The sequence below is a fragment of the Anticarsia gemmatalis genome, chromosome 28 (genome assembly GCF_050436995.1).
Source record: "Anticarsia gemmatalis isolate Benzon Research Colony breed Stoneville strain chromosome 28, ilAntGemm2 primary, whole genome shotgun sequence".
Classification (NCBI taxonomy): Eukaryota; Metazoa; Arthropoda; class Insecta; order Lepidoptera; family Erebidae; genus Anticarsia; species Anticarsia gemmatalis.
In genome coordinates, this window is record NC_134772.1 from 5,139,966 (window position 1) to 5,166,475 (window position 26,510).

At 35.4% G+C, this 26,510-nt stretch overlaps 1 protein-coding gene across 2 annotated transcripts in view; it reads right to left on the minus strand.

Annotated features, from left to right (window-relative positions):
• LOC142984745 (putative fatty acyl-CoA reductase CG5065) overlaps positions 1-26,023 on the minus strand; it is a 74,860-nt gene extending 48,837 nt beyond the window's left edge. The window contains exon 1 of one of the 2 annotated variants that reach the window (XM_076132503.1): positions 25,836-26,023. The gene's annotated coding sequence lies outside the window, so the exon portion shown is untranslated. Of the gene's footprint in view, positions 1-8,424; positions 8,659-25,835 lie in introns of those variants that run through there. The other variant, XM_076132504.1, reaches the window with a different exon arrangement.
• Positions 26,024-26,510: the final 487 nt, after the last annotated feature.

The following is a 26,510-nucleotide window of genomic DNA, read 5'->3' on the forward strand; positions in this document are numbered from 1 at the left end:
GCCTTCCTCGATAAATGGACTATCTAACACTGAAAGATTTTTTCAAATCGGACCAGTAGTTCCTGAGATTAGCGCGTTCAAACAAACAAACAAACAAACAAACTCTTCAGCTTTATAATATTAGTATTGATTATCATTCACTAGCTGACTCGCGCAACTTCGCTTGCGTCACATAAGAGAGAATGGGTCATAATTTTCCCCGTTTTTGTTACATTTTTTACTGGTACTCTGCTCCTTTTAGTCGCAGCGTGATGATATATTGCCTTCCTCAATAAATCGAATATCTAACACTGAAAGATTTTTTCAAATCGGACCAGTAGTTCCTGAGATTAGCGTGTTCAAACAAAAAAACTTTTCAGCTTTATAATATTAGTATAGAATTCACACACGGTCATTTGATTCCAAACTAAGCAGAGCTTGTACTGTAACCAAATAACTGATAAACATGCTTATATACTTCTAAATACATACTTATAGTAGTGAAATATACGTTATATTCCGCATACATACATACATACATACATACGTACATACATACATAATTTACGCCTTCGTCTTTGCCCAGCAGTGGGCCATAGTCTAAATTTATATATTACAGTTATCTAATATTATTATGTAATACAGAATTCATCAACAAATAAATAATATTATTCATAACAAAATGCAAATTTAGTAGTCCGCCTTGATTCTTAACATTTGCACAAATCTAGAATCGAACTGAGACCTTCACGTGAGCTATTCATAAATTAATAAGTTCAATGACTATTCGGATTATATTATAATTGGACTGAGATGGTCTTGTCATGGTCTTGAATAGTGGATTCGATTCTTGGGTAAACAACACAATTTGAAATTTATAGTATCGCATATCGTAATGAAAATATTTTTTTTCTCTGTTAAAAGACAACTCCCGCACTAAGAATGGCTCTGGTGTCGCGGGGACTTTTACAAACATACAAACAACGGTCACAAAACAACTTTTTTTGTCTTGCACTTATTGGAGTAATTATTTGCTCCGTATGGAAATCGAACCTACGACTCCCGACGCAAAAGTAGCGGCGTGGTGACCTTAACCACGGCGCCAAGGAGGCAGTCAATAAGTATTTTTTTATAAACACGAAAGCTAACTAACGAACGTTCTGAAATGACTAAGTAAGTTATTTTAAATGGATTTTCCCAGATAGATAAATCATATTTTGGGAAATACCGATTGATTATATTTTTTACTTTACACTATCATGCGAGCGGGGTCGGGGTCACAAGTTAGGCGATAAGAAAATAAAAGCGGAAATAATCACTTTCAGTCTGTCTTGTACATATAATAGCTTGTGGCTTAATTAATAAGAGCCGCGCGAAACAATCTCTGAGGTTAAGCTAGGTTTACCGAGGTTGATTTGTGGATGGGTGACCATATTAAACATACCGTCCATCCCATACTGAGTTTTGATTACCAAACTATGTGATTCTTGCTATTTTTTGCGTGATTAAACGAAAACTAAAAACTCAATATCAATACTAGTACTTGCCTTTAGGTTTTCAATACATATTCATGCAATATTTATGAAAATCGGTTAAGCATTAAGCCGCAAAAATAGCACAGGCCGAAAAACAAATTTCCGCATTTATAATATTAGATAAATTTAAATATACACGTCTATTTACCGTATGTCGTTTAAATAACATGTTAAACAATATATCAATGACCAAAACAATGGAATTAAATATTTACATTGCCTACTTATTAACATTTCTTAATATTATTTAAAACTAGCTGACCCGTGCGGCTCCGCGCGCGTGAATGCCGTGCTGTTGCATTCGTTGCAGCTCACTTAGACCTAGATACTTTCAAAATAATATACCTACCTACATGAAAATGCTTTAACAACTTTTTCGCTTTGACCTATCCTTCTGTCCGTACCCGTCTTCTCTCATGTTCCTGTCGGCGCCCGCGTACCTACCTGCTATGTAGCGTACGCGTATGGAACCGCGCTAAAGTTCTTCACCCGCGAAAAATCATGTAGGTATCTACGAAGATGCGGCCGGCGCGAGCGCCGCGTTAACCATAATTTTATATTCATAAGACATTGTAAGTAATTTAATTTTACCTGTCGTCATATAATACATAATGCATAAAATTTATGATTGACATAATTTAAAAAAATAAATAAAACAAAAACAAATAAGTTTGGTGCATGTTGTAAAATGGATTGCAACGCCATCTATGACGTGTATGTGTAAACTCAGGTTCATATGAAATAATGCACTTTGAAATAAAATGGATTGCAACGCCATCTATTATGTGTACCTATATGTAAACTCAGGTTCATATGAAATAATGCACTATGAAATAAAATTAATATTAACTTATACAAAAATCTACCCAAAATGTTTAAAAAATACTAAAAAAGTATTTTGAATCGTAAAACAGTCACAAAAAGTCATTGTATCCGATGAGGTTTGATCCCAAATAAAATAATGCACTATGAAATAAAATTTATATCAATTTCCACAAAAATCTAAACAAAATCCATAGAAAATGTTTAAAAAGTACTTTGAAACGTAAAACAGTCACAAAAAGTATTGTCTCCGATGAGGTTCGATCCCACACCAAAATGATTGCTAGCGGAACAATAAACCAATGCGCCACAGCAACACTTAATAAACATGTCAAAATTATCGCCTATATTTTTATGTTACCTGTTTACGATTTTTACTACATATTTGCAATTTTCTAGAAAATTAAACAATTTTATGCGATAAAAAGTAATAAAATTGCTCCACTACTTATTCTATGCATATACCAAATTTCAGTGCATTCTATCCGGTAGTTTTTACGTGATAGCGACACATACAGACGGAGGACAGACAGACAGACAGACAGACAGAAAAGAAAATTATAAATTGCAGATTCGGTATCAGTATCCGTTACTAAACATCCCCCATTGGTTTTTTTTTAAATATATTCAATGTACAGAATTTACCTCTCTACAGATTTATTATAAGTATAGATAAAATTGACAATATATTTACCTATTTACGTCACATAAGTCACGTGAAATTAAGTCAAAATATTATCCTATACTACTGTCCTGCAGCTCCGCTCACGCTTTCTTGTTTTTATTTAATACCGCGCATTTTCAAAATTAGCCTAATCGGTCCAGCCGTTCACGCGTTTTAGCGAGACTAACGAACAGCAATTCATTTTTATATACCTATATAGATTTCAATTATTTTAAACTGGCATAGTATTTTTAATCGAGCTTCTGACGACGTTAACGAGTGTCAAAAATCTTCGAAAATGGCAGCCGGGTCCCACAATTTCACTTCCGAAACACGGAGGTACTCGATATGTATAGGATGGTCACCCATCCACGGATGCATATACTTAAATAGTCGTCATTAATGGAAGAGTTAATTGCGATATTAATTGTAATAGTTAAACCACTGAACATTGTCGATTTAAGCCCAGTGAATGCCAGTATTCTCACCACTAGACTGCATTTTCTATAGTAATATTAAGTCGTGGGTTCGATTTTCGCGCTGAGCAAAATGCTACATATTATTATTAGTAGAACATTTTCAATAGTAACCCGGAGTTTGGTAACGTGCCCGGTATATGACAATAGTCTCGCCTCCTATTACATGGGACTAACATTGTTAAAAATAAAGTTAAAAAAACGCTATTGAATAGATAAACTACCGCTAAATGTACTCAGAAACCAGGGGTAAAGTGTGTGAGGTAAACCGCACGAGTGAACTAGAGTACTTTATAAAAGAATCTCCGACAATGCGTCAGTCGGGAAATTATAATAATTGCAAGTAATAATAGTTTACATCCTTTGAAACTGGTTAGCAACTGGTTTGAAACTAGTTCGCAACCAGTTTTCAACCGCTTGTTGTTAGTTTTATTGATTAACCTTATTAACTCGGTTTATAAAAGAAGATCCTTGGCATAGTAGTTAAGGTAATCACTATATTGCTTATACAGCGCTTAGGGCCGCGAATTCTTATAAAAATAAAGAATTAAAATTTATGAAAATATTTTATTCTGTAACAACATACGTGTGTTACCCGAAGGTGTAAGCAGAGGTGTATATGAAATACATCAACGTTTTGCTATTTTCAGTATTACTCCCATGTAAAAGAAAGCGAGTCTATAGTATTATATTACTATCAAATTCCGAGCGACTATTGAGAACATTTCAAGAGAAATTAGGAAAATCCGGAGAGAATCAAATCCAGGAACTTGTAATTAGCAGTCGTATGCACTATCAAGACACTGATGATAAGTTTATGAAACATTACTTTCTTATCAAAAATTATCATCATCAGCTTTGCCTTTCTTCCAACTAAGTTGGAGTCGGCTTCCAGTATCACCGGATGCAGCTGAATACCAATGTTTTACATGGAGCGACTGTCTATCTGACCTCCACTACACAGTTACCTGGGTTATTTCGAAGATATGATTAAATAAATATAAAGTTAGTCATAAAATGTATGACAAAAATCATGATTTTTGTAATAATCATGATTGTATGCCGATATTCTAATAAATATGCATCATAAACTACAAAAAAATTATGATAAGATCTCATTGTTTTATGATTCAGTGCGGAAAATGATGTATGATGACTATTGTTTTTATTCCTGAGTCAGGTAAAGACTGTGTGGAGATTTACGTATTTATTACTACTATAAATAAAAAAAATATAAACCATTTTTTTAAATAAATTAAATTGGATAATTATTTTTCTAGTATGTTTGTAATTGCTGGGACAAAGTTTGTATGGCATCGATGGGATCAAAATTCCCACGGGATACAATTGTAATATACTATACATCTGTCTGTAATAACAAACTTTCATATTAATACTTATAAAAGGATTTTAAATACAACCACTGATAATTTCTATAGAACTAATTTCTGGATTATTTACCTGGAATCCGAACTATTATAGCACTCAAATCCGTGAAAAAACATTAAAAAAGAAACTTCTAAATTGATTTAATGCAACGAATTAATTACTTTTTTAAAGTCGGTTAAAATAATTTCGTTATTTTTTTCACCCGGGTGTAAAACCTAGACCTCCAGTATGCAACACAAAGTCCAGTATCACCGGGTAATACCGCAGTTATCATCAAAATACCATAGATAAGCCTGATAAGCGTAACATACATTGATAAATAAAGTTGAAGCACTTACGAAAATACTACACACAGATTTTTATAATTTTTATGTAACTTTCAAGAGTATGTACTCATTTATTCACCTATATACTATCTACTACATCAATAATCAATATCTAAATATATATAACTCAAAGCTGACTGACTGACATAGTGATTTGTCAACGCACAGCACAAACCACTGGACAGATCGGAATGAAATTTGGCATGCAGGTACACTAGTCCCAAAAATTAAGGGATATAAAAAAAGAATCCAAATTTTTGGGTGATTTTCAACAAGCTGTAACTCCGAGGAAAATGGTCGTACAGAAAAAATAAAATAAACAAATTGTAGCTTCAAGTGTCTAATTTTTAGATATGACCATGAAAATTTTTTGTCACGGCCAGGTCTGGAGAAATCCAACGAAAACTACCAAAAAAAATTTTTTCAAAATTTTTTCCCTCCTAAAAAAAGGTCCACGGGCTTCAAAAATTTTTTTTTGATTCTTTCGTTCTAAATTTCTTTTAGAAAATTTAATCCTCTTTAATTTGCCGTATTCAAAAAGCCTGTACGACGATTTGCCACGGAGTTATCGTCAATCAAAGCAAAAAAGTTATTTTTGACTTTGATATTCAATAACTCCGGAAATAATGATCGTACAGGAAATCAAAGGAGGGTTTTGAAAACTGCACAATATTCTCTATAAGAAAATGTAAACATCTTCTAAGAAAAAAAAAATTTTGAATTGAAACCTCGGACTGAAAAAAAGACAAAAATTCGCGAAATTAAGGATATTTGGATAACTTGGTATAACTTTGGATAAAATCGATGAACGAAGAATATAATCGGTAATTTTTCAACCTCAAAGTGTCCCCTAATATCCCTCAAAAATTCAAAGCGCTGCGATTTTTTTTTCATTGTGCCCCGAAGCTTCAAATTCTTTGTTGTTGCAAAAATCACCTTTGTGAGCAATTTTGTGATTTTTATTCATTTTTTTAATGAACATTTTTTTTTCTCTCTAAAATCTTTATTTTTTCGATTAAAAAGCAAATCGCAAAACGAGAGATCGTCTATCGCTGCCATGAAGTCAAAATCGAGATTCGTCAGTCCATAAGACACTGGTCCACTGTCTACGACCCCAATCGTGATGGTCATGCGCATAAGCCAATCGGGCTCGACGATGTCGTGGAGTGAGCATAGGCACGCGATTTGATTTTTAATCGAAAAAATAAAGATTTTAGAGAGAAAAAAAATGTTTATTAAAAAAATGAATAAAAATCACAAAATTGCTCACAATGGTGATTTTTGCAACAACAAAGAATTTGAAGCTTCGGGGCACAATGAAAAAAAAATCGCAGCGCTTTGAATTTTTGAGGGATATTAGGGGACACTTTGAGGTTGAAAAATTACCGATTATATTCTTCGTTCATCGATTTTATCCAAAGTTATACCAAGTTATCCAAATATCCTTAATTTCGCGAATTTTTGTCTTTTTTTCAGTCCGAGGTTTCAATTCAAAAATTTTTTTTTTCTTAGAAGATGTTTACATTTTCTTATAGAGAATATTGTGCAGTTTTCAAAACCCTCCTTTGATTTCCTGTACGATCATTATTTCCGGAGTTATTGAATATCAAAGTCAAAAATAACTTTTTTGCTTTGATTGACGATAACTCCGTGGCAAATCGTCGTACAGGCTTTTTGAATACGGCAAATTAAAGAGGATTAAATTTTCTAAAAGAAATTTAGAACGAAAGAATCAAAAAAAAATTTTTGAAGCCCGTGGACCTTTTTTTAGGAGGGAAAAAATTTTGAAAAAATTTTTTTTGGTAGTTTTCGTTGGATTTCTCCAGACCTGGCCGTGACAAAAAATTTTCATGGTCATATCTAAAAATTAGACACTTGAAGCTACAATTTGTTTATTTTATTTTTTCTGTACGACCATTTTCCTCGGAGTTACAGCTTGTTGAAAATCACCCAAAAATTTGGATTCTTTTTTTATATCCCTTAATTTTTGGGACTAGTTTAGATGTTATAACGTAGGCATCCACTAAGCGTCTCCGTGCTTTGGAAGGCACGTTAAAAATCGGTCTTTGTTGTCAATTAAGATAACAGTCGTTAAGCCATGTCAAAGGCCTTCGGGCGGCTTGAACAACTTTGACACTAAGTTGACCACTAACCATACGATAAGAAGAAGAATTTTTCGTTGTTGGAGCGATAAGTTCGCTAGCACATTAGCACAGGACGTGTTCAGCATAAAAAAACATCGCGACGAATTGCGAACCGCCTCCTTTTTTGAAGTCGGTTAAAAATCATGTTACCACTAGCCATACGATATAAAAATACATAGAGTGATTTAGAGGAAAGTTTATAATATGAGAAAAATAACTTTTCAAACCGAGCGATGCTGGAGTGGGCCGCTAGTTTATATTATTAGAATGATTGGAACTTTCGCTTAAGTAACGATAACCTCTAATTACGGGTACTTTACCAGTTTACGATATCATAATTATTATTGTAAATAAGTAATTAACTTCAAATACAATTTTGGTCTAATTTTTATTACCTACATACTATAACAACTTTGACACTAGGTTGACCACTGACCATACGATAAGAAGAAAATTATAAAGAAATATTATAAAATATTGTTCTTTAATACTAGTAGTTTTTTTCTTTTATTAATCGTTTGGGACGCCCAGCAGTGGGGAAACCGAAGGGAAAAATAAATAAAAATATTAAATTTTTATTTTTTGGCAAAATTATTTTTATGTCATCTACTAGATGAATTATTATTAATTTCAAAATATTATTGACCATTTACAAAAAATGTTAAATATACATATTTTTTTAATGCAATTTGTTCTATCACTCATCGGTAAAGAAAAGAATACATTTTTTTGGCAGAAATATTTATATTATTATGTCATCTACTAGATGAACTATTGATTTGAAAATATAATTTACTTTTTTACTATAAATATGATATATATTATTTAAGGGAATTACTTCAATTTTCAATTGAAAGTCCTTATCAGCTTATGCATTAGGTAACTATGTTATGTCATTCAAAGATAATTCAAGTATATTATCATTGATATAATATATTATTATACTATATATACTATATTTTAAATCCCTATAATATTTATTTAAGCGTATTTTTTAAACTAATTATAACCAGAACCAACATAATTATTTTTAGACTTAATATTTATATTTCAGACACTAATACACCAAAAACAAAAAAAAATACCAACCTTAAATTAAAAAAAACCACCGAACACACAAAAATAATCCAATTTCAAAAATGTAATCCCAAAAATCACCAAAAAAAAAAATTATATTTCAGAAAAAATATTTTTGTTTTTTGAAAAACTTATTTTAATTATTTTATATTTTGAAACACTATACAACACGTACACTATAACCACGGTATTTTAAGAACGAATGGACGTCCATGCGCTGGCGTGTCCGTCACACGACTGAAAGCGTTGAAACGATTTGTCCTCTTTTAAGCATTATCAAATGGAATCACAAACTTTAGCATATTTGAGCTGTTGTGTGGTTTGTATTATTTCTTTAGTCTTTGGGTAAACTTATGAGAAAATGGGCTTGATTTCGTGTGTTTCTATTTATGTCAATTTATCTATATAAGTATGTATTTAGAAGTATATAAGTATGTTTATCAGTTATTTGGTTACCGTAGTACAAGCTCTGCTTAGTTTGGAATCAAATGACCGTGTGTGAGTTGTCCAATGATATTTATATATTTATTTATTTATGTACGTATGTATGGTATGGTAGTTAAAATTAGAAATATCAGAAATATTTATTATGTATCCTACTAATATTATGAATGCGAAAGTTTGTAAGTATGTATAGTTTACTCTTTCACGCAAATACTACTAAATCGATTACAACGAAATTTGGTATGTAGGTAGCTGAAGACCCAGAATAACACATAGGCTACTTTTTATCCTGGAGTTCCCGAGGGATTGGGATTCACACAAGAGGGGATTCCACGCAGACGAAGTGGTGGGCGGCCTCTTGTTAGATATATAAATAACTAATCACTTGTTTTAACGGTGAAGAAAACATCGAGATGAAACCTTGCATGAGAGTTCTTTAAACAGTTATTAAAGGATCGCAACGCAAGAATACTTAAGGCTCTCTCATTGTACTCGTACAAGATGACATGTGACTAACAGTGAGGCAGGAATTTTACATTTATTTTAAATACGAATATATCTTAATCTCAAAATGTAATTATGAATAACTAGTTTCGACTCGCGACTTCGTCCGCGTGAATGCATTTCCTAGAGTAAAAAGTATCCTATGTGTTGTCTAGGTTATAAACTATCTGTGTACAACATTTCTTTCCAATCCGTTTAGTAGTTTTTTCGTGAGAGAGTAACAAATATGCATACATCCATTCTCACAAACTTTCGCATTTACAATATGAGTAGGATATAATTTTTCAAAAATCATCTTCAATTTTAAACTGAAATAATTAATGCGAAAATTATCTTTATTATTTCAGTAATTATTTTAAATTATGTCCTTTTTTACAAAAATAATTTAATTTTTATTTTACTGAATTCGCGTTTTCTCACATTTTGTTCAATTGTTTTTATTTTTTTGGTTTTTAAAGATCTTAATATAGTTTTTGTTATTTTAAAAATTATGATAGTTGTGTGTTATAAATGGAATAATATGAAGTATTGACTGCCTCTGTCGCGCATCCGGTAGTGTATACGAATGCTGCGAAGAAGTCTGAGGTTCGAATCCTGGGTCTGGCGAAAAAGCTTTCTGCTTTTTTCCCGAAACAATTATTTGTGGATCTTTTATTCATGTGGATTAAGCAACCGTTGGCATTATTCCATAGATGGGTGACCGCATAGTGGTATTTGAACTGAGCGTTTTCGTGCTTCGGAGGGCACGTAAAAACTCGGTCCCGGTGGTTGTCAATTAAGATAACAGTCATTAGTCATGTCAGAGGCTTGGCGGCTTGAAGAACTTTGACACTAGATTGACCACTAACCATACGATAGATAGATTAAATAGATAGAATCTGTTATTCTAAGTCCGCTTATATGTTATAATTAATTCACTATTCGTAGTAAATTTAATAATATACAGTTCGAATATTATTTAATCCTAGCTGAGCCGCGTAACTTAGCTTGTATCACTTAAGAGAGAATGGGTCATAATTTTCTCCGTTTTTGTAACATTTTTCGTTGCTGCTTCGCTCCTTATAGTCGTAGCGTGATGTTATATAGCCTATAGCCTTCCTCGATAAATGGACTATGTAACACTGAACACTTTTTTTAAATCGGACTACTAGTTCCTAAGATTACCGCGTTCAAACAAACAAACAAACAAACTCTTCAGCTTTATAATATTAGTATAGATTAATTCACAATTAATATACAGTTAGAATATTATTTAATATTTTGCATAGTAACCTTGTAATCTGTTTTATAGCTGACATTGACCCAGTGTATAGATAGGCATTCTACTTCCGAGTTTTGTGTGGATGACATTTTTATACATACATACATACATACATAATTTCCTTTTAAAAGACAACTCTCGCACTAAGAATTGCTCAAAATTAATTAAGAAATAGGGCTAGTCTATTCCGATAGTAAATTGACATCGGTAATTTTAATGGAGCTATTGAGACACCTGACAATTTCATGACTCAGGATTTAAACCAGCGAGTTCAGTAGTACCACAGATGTAAGGCCTAATGTCTTCGCCTGGGATTCGAACCTGAGACCTTAGTTCTCGCTTTTCATGTAAATGTCTTCACTAGTAATACAATACCATAGAGGTCGTTACACACTTGAAATGAGGTCATTTTGTATCTTTACATAAATTTTACTAAAAATATGTATGTCTGTTTGTACGCGAAAACCAGGGTGTTTTAGAAAAGGCCGGGTTCGAATCCCGGTTTGGAAAAAAAAGTTTATTGTACATGTGTCTCGTATTCATCTGATTCCAAACTAAGCAGAGCTTGTGCAACGGTAACCAATTAACTGATAGGTAAACATTCTAAAATAGTTACTTATGATATTATTCATCTTTATATATATAATTCTTCTGTAAGTGTGTATGTCACTGAACTTCTCTTAAACGACTGGACCGATTTTCACGAAATTTTTTGTGTATGTTCAAGGGGATCTGAGAATGGTTTAGATTCACAATTTTGTCCGCTGGACAATGTCTTTTAATTAATTTTTAATTTATTTGTAACGTGTAGACAGGACAACGTCTGTCGGTCCGCTAGTATGTATATAAAGTCGAAACAACACGTAGCAAGCCGCGTGTTTAAGCTAGCTAGACCTACATAAATCCATTTGTTGTACACACAAAGTAATACTAAAACAATACTAGTTATTAAAATGACAATATGTCGACAATGAAAGGACGTCGCCGTTGGCATTGCTTGCACTTTACATGGAAGGAAATACTTATGTGTATTTATAGTTAAAACAACACTTAATTATGTTAATATTTATTGTAGTAAGACAAGATGTATGGATGTGAATGAGGCGAGGGAAGTTTGTAAAGAGCCTGTAAAATATTTTGTACCCATATTTGCAAAATAATATCATTATCTTATGTTAATCGTACCAAGTGGCTAGCGCTATGGACAGAAGACGTGATTTTATGTATGTATGTTTGTTTGTTTGTTTCTATGTAGGTATGTATGTAAGTTAAGATAATGGACTTGGAACTATTATATCCACGTATCTCAGGTTTTAATCACATCATCAGCCTAGCCTTTTTCCAACTATATTAGAGTCGGCCTCTAGTCTCACTGGATGCAGCTGAATACCAGTATTTTACAAGAAGCAACTGTCTATCGGACCTTCATAACCAAAATAATAATAATGTCAACCTAGCCGATATACGGCTACGGCGGTCAGTTTCATTGAAACTGGCCATCTGTGCAGGACTTTGTTTATAGTGTCCAAGTGTGTGCACAATACACAGGTACACTCTCTATTCCATCACTCTCATAGTTTGGTGGTACGGATAACCGACACGACCAGTGAGAGGTCAGGCGCAGGACCGACGGCTTTACGTGCTCTCCGAGGCACGGAGGTCTTCGACCTCAACTTCCTAACTCCGGGCAATCTCTAAGAAATTCTTAACAGAAAATCTCAGAAAAGACTTTTTGGCCCGACCCAGGATTCGAACCCGAGACCTCTCGCACCGCAGTCGCATATACTACCAACCGCGCCACAGAGGCAGTTTAAACCAACCCAAATAGGTACCTGGGTTATAACACGATAGCCCTCCGTAATGCTGGGGCTACATTAGCGAGCGAAGATTCGTATGGTGTTGGCGCGACAAAAACATCGTGTTCGGGTATGGGCGATGTTCTTGTCTACATTAAGGCGGGCGAAGATTCGTGTCGAGTTGACGCGATGCATCGTGCCTTGTGCTGTTCAGTTTGTTGTGCGGAGACGTGAGCGGTAAATTAAAAATGGAGGAAATAGTGGCTTTGCATTATATTTAAAAATTAAATGCACGTCCGTCTCGCTTCAAAGTCTGGACGACACTGAATTGACGTAGATGTAGCCACCTAAGCGAATATTGGCGCGACAAATCCCTTTGATTCGCGCCAGTTTACCGACAGCTCCTCGATACTACATCGTCTTCGCCCGAATACTACGCGATGACACGATGAACCCGGCCACATTCATCGCGTTAACACGAATATTCGCCATAGCCCGCTAATGTAGCCCCAGCATAACACAATTTTGTGTGCCTTCCGAAACACGGAGTAACTACAAGGAAAAAGTATTTTCTAATCGCCCGGAGAAAATAGACCTCCATTCTTTAGAGAGCTACTGGGCTTATTGGTCGTGTCCATTCCATCGGACTATGAGAGTGAAGAAATAAAGAGTACCTGTGTATTCTACACCCACTTGGACAAAATAAACAATGTCGGTAGGTTTTAATGAACTTAGCCGCTGTAGCCGGATACCGGCTAAGAGGACATTATTATTATTTACCCCTTCAACAATTGTTTAAAGAACTCTCAGATATGCAAGACTGATTGAGATGTTTTCCTTCACGGCAAGTTATATTATGTACATAACTTGGAAAACCCCACTTACATATCCTTTGAGGTATCAGATTTGAATCCCGTATTATATATAATTATGCTTAACGCAAAGTAATTTTACAAAAGTTCTTTAAAATTTCTGCAAATCAACTTTTCTCTTGAATTACTTTATAAATTAAAAAGTCGTGCCTAAATCCGTTGCGTAGTTTTTAAGAGCTAAGCATAAGGGACAAACCGCGGAAAGCGACTTTGTTCTATACTATGTACTTAGTGATAGTATTACTGAGTATGGCAAAGCTTGCTACGCTCATATTCGGTTCGGCGCTTTCGGTAGTGTATGCGACGCAAGAGATCTCGGGTTTGAATCCCGGGTCGGGCAAAAGGGTGTTCTCCGATATTTCTGTTCAAAGATCAGAGATTGCCCGGAGTTAGGACGCTAAGGTGGTAGACCGTGCCTCGGAGAGCACGTAAAGCTGTCAGTCCTGCACTAGAACTCTCACTAGTCGGTCGTCGTAGTGTCGGTTTAGTCTTTCCAGCAGACTATGAGAGTAAAAGAACAGAGAGTGTACCTGTGTATTGTGCACACACTTGGACACTATAAACAAAGTCCTGCACAGTTGACTGGTTTCAATAAAACTGGCTGCCGCATACGAAAACGGTCAGGATGACTTTAAAAAAATGAAGTCATAAAAAATCGGCCTAGTTTTATACGAGTATGTTTTGAATGGGTACAGTTTGTAAACAGGGGTCCCCGTTGACCCCTCTCGTTGATTGTATGATCGGTCACGAGACGATATTTATTAAACACTAAAATCTAGGCCTTCTATAAATCTTCTAGCGCGTGAAAAGACTTTTATGGGTAAACTAGCAGACCCGCGCAACTTCGTTAGCGTAACAAAAGAGTGAAAAAAAAATCCCCGTTTTTGTAACATTTTTTACTGGTACTCTGCTCCTATTGGTCGTAGCGTGATGATATATAGCCTATAGCCTTCCTCGATAAATGGTCTATCTAACACTGAATTTTTTTTAAATCGGACCAATAGTTTCTTAGATTAGCGCGTTCAAACAAACAAACAAACTCTTCAGCTTTATAATATTAGTATAGTATAGATAGTATAGAAGTATAGATTATTCTCAATACGTGGGTTCGATTCACACGCGGTGCAATTATTTATATGTGCGATCCAGAAATAGTAGTTTCAGGTCTGGTTGTACTTTGTGTCCGTTGTTTGTATGTTTGTAAAAGTCCCCGCGACACAAGAGCAATTCTTAGTGCGGGAGTTGTCCTTTTTAAGAAAAAAAATCGTGCTCAGTCTATGGCAATAGGCTCGCCCCCTATTACATGGGACTAACATTGTTAATGGCGAAACGTGTGTGTATTTCGTACACCTCTACCTAAGTCTTCGGGTATAACAAGCTTGATAATCTATATACAATAATATACATATACACACAAAGTACCGTTTATAAAAACATCCCAACCATTTGACCCCGAAATCAAACTCCCGACCTTTTAATGGACAGTCATACATCACTACTCAATACGAGAAGTTGATAATTACATGTTCTTCACAAAAAAACGTTGTAAATTTTATTACAAGTTGACATTGATGCTTTTAAACCAAACCGCGGTATAATTACATCTTTAATACGAACATAATAATTAACGATTATTATCATACCATCTTCACTATCAAAATATATACATATAGAACTTTTTTTAATATCATTGGACAACTCACACACGGTCATTTGACTCCAAACTAAGCAGAGCTTGTACTATGGTAACCAAATAACTGATAAACATACTAACATACTTCTAAAGATTTGTCACACGTGGGATTCGAACTCTCTACACCAAACGCCACTTTAACTTACTTTAACCACTGCGCCAAACGTGCATTAAAACTCTTCCATTACTGACTGGCTGATGGACAACGCACAGCCAAAACTACTAAGCGTAGAAACTTGAAATTTGCTATGAACATTCCTTAGAAAGTGTAGAGGAGCATAAAGAGAGGATTTTGGAAATCGGCTCCCGCCATTTTGGAAAATAGGAGATGGCCTAATTTCATGCAAAAACTACTGAATGGGATTTTAATAAAATTGGTAAACTGAAAAATCTTTTCACGTAGACGAAGTCGCGGGCAGAAGTTAGTCATAAAATAAAGTTGTAATTGTAAATTCCCAACAATTTTATTGTCACATATATTTTTTTAAAAGCCTTCATTTTTATTTTACAACACATTATTATTGAATTCTTTATATGTAATGACAGTATGACAAAAAGTGATATTTTGTCACAGTGGTTGAGGTGATCGACTTGCTAGATGCGCTCATCGGCCAGTAATCGATCAGTGGGTTAAGCAACCTTGGTGCGGACATTCTATAGATGGGTGACAGCATAGTGCCATTTGAACCGAGCGTCGCCGTGCTTCGGATGGCACGTAGAAAGTTCGCCCAGGATCTCGTCAATAAGGTAACGGTCGTAAAGCCACGTCAAAAGCCGGGCTGCCATTCTTCATCGTGCTGGGGTTGTGGATTCTATTTCATTTCGAAGTCAACGGTTTAAACCCGAGGTAACACACCAATGATTTTTCAAAGCTATGTGTATATTAGAAATAATAATATGCTCATATTAGAGCTAGCTAGGCCATTCGCTCAATTCGAAAAGAGACCCCTGATGAGACCTTTCGACTTGCTTGTAAAGGTGTGACTACTTAACCACTGTGCCACAATGGCTTATAGTCATTCAGAAGTGGAGAATATGGCTATCTATACTAATCTATACTAATATTATAAAGCTGAAGAGTTTGTTTGTTTGTTTGATTGTTTGTTTGTTTGTTTGTTTGAACGCGCTAATCTCAGGAACTACTGGTCCGATTTGAAAAATTCTTTCAGTGTTAGATAGTCCATTTATCGAGGAAGGTTATAGGCTATATATCATCACGCTACGACCAATAGGAGCAGAGTACCAGTAAAAATGTTACAAAAACGGGGAAAATTATGACCTATTTTCTTTTATGTGACGCAAGCGAAGTTGCGCTGGTCAGCTAGTGTAAATAATAAAGGAGCCGCTTTGGTGAAATAAAACGCATATTTAACGGTTCACGTGACTATACTCCGGTCGTTACAAACATGCTCACTACGTCATAATCAAAAGAATCATAGTAATGTGACAATGTGTAAGTGGGAGCGAGAGTCTCCGATATAATGACATGACTTAGTTCGCACGTTTGAAATGGTCGGAATATAGTTTCGTTCATACGTCAAATACTAAGGTGAGTATACTCTATTATCAATAGCTGACCTATAATAGAATAAATAAGGGCCTGAACGATTACGTACTTATGCCCTAGCGCAGGATATCCTCAATTTATATCATAATATATAGGGACTATTGTGTATGGTTGACAAAAAGAAATAACAGCTAGTAAATCTATCTAAATATATTATATACAACTCAAAGGCGACTGACTGACTTACCACCGGTTTCTGAGTACATTTAGCGGTAGTTTATCTATTCAATAACGTTTTTTTTGTATGAGTTTTTACTCTATTGAATAGATAAACTACCGCTAAATGTACTCAGAAACCGGAGGTTAGTGATCTATCAACGCACAGCCCAAACCACTGGACGGATCGGGCTGAAATTTGGCATGCAGGTAGATGTTATAACGTTGGCATCCGCTAAGAAAGGATTTTGATCAATTCTACCCCCAAGGGGATAAAATAGAGGATGAAAGTCACAAACCACGCGGATTATTATATTCCCAATAGTAGCCTGGAGTTACGTGCCCGGTATATAGCAATAGCCTCGCCCCCTATTACATGGAACTAACATTGTTAATGGCGAAACGTGGGTGTATTTAAAAAGAATGAAATACACAGATCCTATCGGCGATGTCTTAAAAAAAGTCAGGTGCGTAGTACTCGTAACCGGCGGTCCTGTATGACAACATGTATGTATGTGAATGAAGCAAGGGAAGTTTGTAAGGATCGTACCAAGTGGCGTTCTTTGGTCTTTGCCTACCTTTATGGGAAAAAAGCGTGATATTATGGATACATGTAAGTATGTGGATGTAATTCTGACTACACCTAAAGGATTAACAAGCGTGATGTTGTTTACGCATGTGGGATATAAATTCCAGTATCTTATATAAAATATTTGAAATATATTTACATTATCAAATCAATGAATCAATGCACAATAGTTATTACGTTTATTTGTTTTAATAATGACATTACTCTTATATTTAAATAACTGTGAAATTCCTTAAATTACTGGAATTTAATGTTCCTATTTGATGAAAACAAAAGACGTGTCATTTTTGACATCATCTACACTAATATTATAAAGCTGAAGAGTTTGTTTGTTTGAACGCGCTAATCTCAGGAACTACCGATTTTAAAAATTCTTTCAGTGTTAGGTAGCCCATTTATCGAGAAAGGCTATAGGCTATATATCATCACGCTACGACCAATAGGAGCAGAGTACCAGTAAAAAATGTTACAAAAACGGGGAAAATTTTGACCCATTCTCTCTTATGTGACGCAAGCGAAGTTGCGCGAGTCAGCTTTCGTTGCCATACTCCTCCGAAACGGCTTGACCGATTTTCATGAAATTTTGCGAGCATATTGAATAGTTCTGAGAATCGGCCAACATATATTTTTCATACACCTCAGTGAAACTTTTTTTTTATATATACAACGTGTAACGGAAACAACGCACATCCTCAGACACCCCAACAAGAAAATCCTTTTTCATTCACAATTAATGCATCAGTACTCGTATAATAATTTGATTATTGAAGATTTTGTTTATGGAACATATTGTTTTTAAAATATCCCGCAAATTCTATGGTCACAATAAACCTACGCACTCACGCACAGGCGCACACGAGTAGCGCTGGCGTACCTACCTAGGTATCTACCTAAACATGACTTAAACGTGATTTATGAAGACAATGTCTACAATTAACTAACTTTCAAGTATTTCTAAACAAAAAAAAATTTTTTTTGGAACGAAGTGGGATGGATTCAGCTACCGATTCTGAACTAACTAATTTCAGGATGTGCGTTAATTATTTTACAGGTTGTATAGCAATACAACATTTGCCGGGTCAGCTAGTACTTATATAGATTCATACATACTTATATCATAAAGAGTATATAAGACGTGTTTATGCTATCGGTCCCCCAAATATTCATGTCATTGGGTCGTTGCACTATTATGATAGTTCTTTTATTGACCAATTGCTTGTAACCAATCTTAATGATATTGAACCTAAATTGACCACAGCTATTTTAGGTTAAATGAACCCTTTGACGCTGTGCTTTGTAGGCCTACTAAATACATACTTACATATATACATACACGCAATGTCCTTCTGGCCAATATTCGCCAGCGGCCAGTTTCAATTAAACCAGCCAACTGACGATTTTAAACTCTTGTGACTTGTACAGATAATATGTAATGGGTTTTAAATAAAAGGATACCAGCCAACTGTTCAGGACTTTGTTTATAGTGTCCAAGTGTGTGCACAATACACAGGTACACTCTCTGTTCCATCACTCTCATAGTCTGGTGAGACGGATAACCGATACAACCTGTGGGAGGTCAGGCGTAGAAATTCCTCAGAAAACCAATATGCGGTCACCCATCTATAGAATGACCTTGCCAACATTCATATACCATATACACACTAACAAAATGGAAACCAAACTAACAACACTCACGCACAGAAGCAGTGACCATATCTAAACCACTGCGCTATGATCACTGGCCTGTATAAGGTGCCAGATTTTAAGACAACCCCCGCTCTAAGACTTGCTCTTGTGTCGCGGGGACTTTTACAAACATACAAACAACGAACACAAAGTACAACTAGACCCGAATTAACTATTTATGGGTCGCACAAATAATTATTCCCTGTGGGAACCAAACCCACGACATTCACGCACAGAAGCAGTGACCATCTAAACCACTGCGCTATGGTCACTGACCATGTATGAAGTACCAGTTGCACTGCTTATCTATACTAATTAATTAATCTATACTTAATATTATAAAGCTGAAGAGTTTGTTTGTTTGTTTGTATGTTTGTTTGTTTGTTTGTTTGTTTGAAGGCACTAATCTCAGGAAGTACTGATCCGATTTGAAAAATTCTTTCAGTGTTAGATAGCCTATTTATTGAGGAAGGCTAAAGGCTATATATCATCACGCTACAACCACAGCGCTATGGTCACTGACCATGTATAAAGTGTCAGTTGCTCTGCTTATACCCTATATGACAATAGTCGTGAAGTGTTAACGTATAATTTAACGTTACTAACCACGCTAATGTGCCGTTCTATATTTATATGTACAGTGTAGTGCGTTATTATTCGGCGAGCTGGTTATTTTTATTTAGTTTAAATAGTCATTGGTTTGAGCCTGCGGTTTTAACTTGTAGTTAATTATTATACATGAGCATTCAAAACAAGTCAAATTATTATTGGTGTACAATAATGTCTTTAAAGGTTATTATATACTAGCTGACCCGTGCAACTTCGCTTGCATCACATAAGAGAATCATAATTTTCCCCGTACATTTTTCACTGGTACTCTGCTCCTATTGGTTGTAGCGTAATGATATATAGCCTATAGCCTTCCTCGATAAATGGACTATCTAACACTGAAAGAATTTTTCAAATCGGACCAGTAGTTCCCGAGATTAGCGCGTTCAAACAAACAAACAAACAAACAAACTCTTCAGCTTTATAATATTAGTATAGATGAATGGCTCGCATAGTTCCCGTTTCCGCAGAATTTTGGAGATAAAAACCGTCCTACATTTCTTGGATCTTGATCTATTTTTGTGTAAAAAAAACATCCAAATCGTTGCAATGGACAGAGATTGACAGACAGAGTTGTTTTCTACTTTCTGGGTAGTAGGTAGTAGGAAGTTTAGTAGAAGGGTACGCTGTGCCTATGTTTCGCCTTATGCAGCGGCTTGTTGCTATATTCAGACACACAAAAATATATAGCTCGTACTGTATCAAAGGATGCAAAGTTTCAAATTAAAACTACAAATTAACAAATGAAAAGTTCTAAATGGTAATCACGTCTTATTAGTAGAGGTCAAAGTGGACATAATTTTGGATCATTTTTTAAGTGGATGACCTAATGTTGTAGACAGTCATCCTTTTCAATTCCTTTGAACAAACAGTCTAAACAATATTTCTACATACATACAGCATATCACGTCTTTTATACCCAAAAGTGTAGAAAGAGGTGTATTTCTTGTTTGTTTGTCGTATGGTTAGTGGTCAACCTAGTGTCAAAGTAGTTCAAGCCGCCCGGAGAGTCCTTTGACGTGGCTTAACGACTTATCTTAGTAGACAACAACCGGGACCGACTTGAGGCGTGCCCTCCGAAGCGCGGAGACGCCCAGCTCAAATACCACTATGCGGTTATCTATCAATTGAATGACCGCGCCAAGGGTTGCTTAACCAACGGTTCGATTACCGACTGGTGAGCGCAACTGGGTATGGGCTCACACACTCCACCCACTCACGTTTAGCCATGGACAAAGTTAGTCCCAACTCCCATGTAATAGGGGGCGAGCCTATTGCCATATACCGGGCAGTTATTGTGTGTAAATCTCTTGCACAGTTGGCTGGTTTGATAAAAACTGGCCACTGTAACCGAATATCGGCCTCAATAAGTGTGGTATAACTCCACGGCCGGCAGTGTACTGTATTATACCTTTAATTGGATGACATAACACACGCGACAAGCAGACATGTTGGTATTTTTGCTGAATTATCTCATCGCGTGTTACACGGCTTCACGGTGGTACAATAGAAGGGTAGGCAGGATTGTCTGCCTGTAGAATAGTGGGTTAAGCAATCTAAGCACGGTTTTTTAATGGATGGGTTGATGCAGATAGGATTTGAGGTGCAAATCGGTTGGTAAACGATCAGTGGGTAAAGCAATATCAACGAGGAATTTTAATAGATGGGTAGCCACATAGAGGATTTTAGGTGCAAACTGGTTAGTAAACGATCAGAGGGTTAAGCAATCTTAGGGCGGATTTTTGTTAGTTGGGTAGCCGCAGAGACTATTTAAGGTGCTCACCGGTCGGTAAACGGTCAGTGGGATAAGTAACATTAACGCAAACTTTTAATAGATGGATATTCGCGTAAACTGTAGCCGGAGGTCTTGAGACGCCCATAGCGCAGTCAGTAGTAATACACGACTGCTGGTCATGAGGTTTCAGGATTGATTCCCGGGTTGGCCAAAGTATTAGTGGTCTTTTGTAATTTATTTATGAATATTTCTCAATAGTAGCCCGGAGTTAGGTAACGTGCTCGCTCTATTACATGGGACTGTTAACATTGTTAATGGCGAAACGTGGGTGTATTTCACTTCTACATACATCTTCGGGTATAACAGGCGTGATATTATGTATGTATGTTTATTTCACTCCACGTATAAGACTATTACCTCATAACATTAATGAGTGTGCACTCAAAATTATAAATACTTCTTTATTAAACTTAACACGCGATTCTCAAGGTTACACTTAAAATCACACTTTACCCAATAGTTTGACAACTTAGTAGAGTGCCTTAGCACACAATATTTATCAATATTTATATATTAATACGTGTAGCAAAAACTTTGGACCCCTTTTTACAAAAAACGTGCGGACGCAGAAGTATGAAAGTTGGCACACTTTCAGTTTATGTGTAGGAGGAGTAGGTACAGGACGCAATTTCTTTTTATAATAATTATGTTAATAAAGTACATTAAAATCAATAAATAAAACATTACACACACTAACATGCATTTGACATTTGTCTATATACATAGGGCACTGACATAGTCTACCGTCTTATATGTTTACTCAGGTCTTACTGAATGTCATACATTTTTGTATTGAATAACTTATAGTCGAATTTCGACTACTGGGCGACCAATAGTTATTATAAATATTCGGCGGTCCTGTATGACAAGATGTTTGTATTTGAATGAGGGAAGGGAGCTTGTAAGTATCAGACCAAGTGGACTTCTTTGGTCTCTGCCTATCCCTATAGGTAGAAGACGTGAATTAAATTGTTCCAACGGTAAAAGAAAACATCGTGATGCAACCTTGCATGCCTGAGAGTTCTTTAGAACGGTTCTTGAAGGTATACAAAGTCCCCAACCCGCACTTGGCCAGCGTGGTGAACTCAAGGCCTTACCCCTCCCTCATTACGGGAGATCCTTGCCCAGCAATGGGACATTAATGGGTTAAATTTATTACAATTTTTTTTACTATTAGTACGAAGAAGACATATCAATTATATTATTGATGGCATAATTATTGCTGACAAACATTATTTATTATTCCACGTGATTTTACAAACACGTGACATGAAGAAAAAGTACCTAATTAATTTAAAAACGACCATTTTCTTCATCAAATAAGAATGATGAGGAGCTCGTGGCTTAGTTAACAACAGCCGCGTGGATCGGTCTCTGAGGTTAAACCACGCTTGCCGAGGTTGTACTAGGGATGAGTGACCATCTTACACAATTCAAGTTCTTCCGTGTTTCGGAAGGCACGTTAAACTGTGGGTCCCGGCTGTCAATTTCGAGATCTTTGACGGTCGTTAACAGTAGTCAGAAGCTTGAAAGTCTGACAACCAGTCTTACCGAAGGACATCGTGTTATAACCCAGGTAACTGGATTGTGGAGGTCAGATAGACAGTCGCGTCGTATAAAATACTGATATTCAGCTGCATCCGGTGAGACTGGAAGCCGAATCCAACATAGTTTGGAAAAAAGGCTAATATATACAGAATAATTAATTGTAATCTAGATAAATTGTGCTCGTTAAGGCTCTTTACTAAGTAGTTACACTATGGTAATACAATGCTTAGTATTTTTCACTCATATACAGTTTCAAAATTAATTATAAGTGACAAAACACTGTATAACTAACTAGCTGACCCTCGGTTTCTGAGGTACATTTAACGGTAGTTTCTCTATTCAATAGCGATTGAACTCATATAAAAAAGCTATCGAATAGATAAACTCCCGTTAAATGTACCTCAGAAACCGAGGGTTGCTCGTGCTACTTCGCTTGCATCAGATAAGAGAGAATGGGTCAAAATTTTCCTCGTTTTTGTAACATTTTTACTGGTACTCTGCTCCTATTGGTCGTAGCGTGATGATATATAGCCTATAGCCTTCCTCAATAAATGCGTTATCTAACACTGAAATATTTTTTCAAATCGGACCAGTAGTTCCTGACATTAGCGTGGTCAAACAAACAAACTCTTCAGCTTTATAATATTAGTATAGATCAGAACTTAAAAGATGTTTATTAGTAAGATGAACAATAATTATTATTCCTTACAATCGTTAGTGAGTGATTAAAATATGAAATATGTACTTTGTACTTTTAATTGTATGTACGGAATATAAATATCATTGGACAACTCACACACGGTCATTTGATTGCAAACTAAGCAGAGCTTGTACTGTAACCAATTAACTGATAAACATACTACTATATCCTACTAATATTATAAATGCAAAAGTTTGTGAGAATGTATGTATGTATGTATGGATGTTTGTTACTCTTTCACGCAAATACTGATGATGATAATAGATACATTAACAAATAGACTCAGATCATATACTCGTACTCATCACTCAAATATTTGTTACGAATGGTATTCGAACCCGCCACATGCGGTGCAACGGCGAGGTCACCATGATTCAGGAAATACATTTAACCCATAGAATAGTTCAGTGGATATAATAAGTATCTAAAATTATTTCCTAAAACATGAGCTATCTTTATACCAAAGTTTATCATATTCGGTGCAGCCGTTTCCATATGAAGAAGAACAAGAAACTAACATGGAGTATGGAAACGCAGAGGTATAAAGTACACCCACGTTTCGCTATTAACAATGTTAGTCCCATGTAATAGGAGGCGAGACTATTGCCATATAGGTACCTGGGTACTATTGAAAAATCCATTATATACTAATCTATGCTAATATTATAAAGCTGAAGAGTTTGTTTGTTTGTTTGAACGCGTTAATCTCAGAAACTACTGGTCCGATTTGAAAAATTCTTTCAGTATTAGATAGCCCATTTGTCGAGGAAGGCTATAGGCTATACATCATCACGCTACGACCAATAAGAGCAGAGTACCAAAAAAAATGTTACAAAAACGGGGAAAATTTTGACCCATTGTGTGACGCAAGCGAAGTTGCGCGAGTCAGCTAGTATTCTAATACAAAATTAAAGACTAATAGCGTTTTGTCCGACCTGGGGATCGTACCCGAGTCCTCGTGATCAGCAGTCGTAGACTTGGCGGTAGCAGTCTATCTTACTAACTTTTTTACTTACATGGTTACCGTGGCGCAGTGGTTAAGTTAGTCATCATGACGCAATGTATGCGCGCGAATCGTGGGTTTGATTCTCACATGAATATTTGATTACCGATTTTTTTCGTACTAGCATTTTCATACACTTTTACCTATACCTTTGAGTTTAAAGTGTGATGTTATGTGCAAAATAAAAGTGGCATTATTATTGTAGACAATAGTCATAAATAAAAAGATTTACTTAATAGAAAATATTACAAATATTTTTTTTTCTGTTACATTAAACGAAAACATATTTAGTAATTTCAACATACATATTATACAACGTATCTTTCAAACTGAAATTATTTTTCAAACTCTTTCAGCAGTTTTCGAGATGACCCATATACATACGCATAAACTGTCAAAAGCTTTCGAATCTTTTTGACAGACATACATGTTTAAAATTGCTACAAAATTGGCATTATGTACTAAACAGTCAAGAATGGACCTCAGTGGGGTCAATTTTAAACCCCCACTAGGGTCAATTTAGACATAAGGGTTGTCACAAGGTCACATTCTGTAAAAACTTAACCTAACCTAAAAAAATCGATCGAAAAATTTTTGTGTTCATAAAATTACATGTAATAAGATTATAAGTTCCAACACCCAGTAATAGGATTAACCTTAGCATAATTCTTACTTACATTATCACTAAAAGTATGTCAATCGTGTCATTGCCGAAAAACCAGCGAAATATGTTAAAAAAAATCTCGCAAATTTTCGTCCAGACGTTCAAAGCGCGCATGCTTAAAACCCATTCAGGAACGACGTGCGAAAAGGACGGACATATAAGAAAGACAGAGACGGGTATAGGATTCCCAAAATTCAGGGGAAACCGCTTCGGCTGCCGAACATTACATATTACTCATTAACGTTATGTCATTCTTGCTATTCCATTTTTAAATTCAAAATTTAGAACACACACATAAAATTTTAATTTGGAAACAATTTTAACATTTATGAAAAAAAAAATTGTCAAAATCATTTCAAAATTAAAATTTTAAACTGTCATTTTTAACGTATAATTTTCTTTTTTATTCTATAACACATAGGTGGTGCGCCTGTTAGGCTATTACCCACCAGTACTGTTACTAACTGCATTAGACAGATTTTAGGTCACACAAACTAAACCTAACTGGACTAAAAAATGTTCTATAATCTACTTACGTGTGCAGCGAAGACCGTTGTATGATTTATAACACTTAGACCTATTCATTTGTTAGAATACTAAACGATATATCATGAAAAACGGATGATATTGTTCACAAACTCAACACATAAAGGTTATATGATTGCACTGAATAAATTAACACTGGCACCGTTTAATAGCGTAAATATATTGTTTAAATTTTAACTATTTATTATACAGTTAGAATATTATTTAATATTTTGCATAGTAACCTTGTAATCTGTTTTATAGCTGACATTGACCCAGTGTATAGATAGGCATTCTACTTCCGAGTTTTGTGTGGATGACATTTTTATACATACATACATACATACATAATTTCCTTTTAAAAGACAACTCTCGCACTAAGAATTGCTCAAAATTAATTAAGAAATAGGGCTAGTCTATTCCGATAGTAAATTGACATCGGTAATTTTAATGGAGCTATTGAGACACCTGACAATTTCATGACTCAGGATTTAAACCAGCGAGTTCAGTAGTACCACAGATGTAAGGCCTAATGTCTTCGCCTGGGATTCGAACCTGAGACCTTAGTTCTCGCTTTTCATGTAAATGTCTTCACTAGTAATACAATACCATAGAGGTCGTTACACACTTGAAATGAGGTCATTTTGTATCTTTACATAAATTTTACTAAAAATATGTATGTCTGT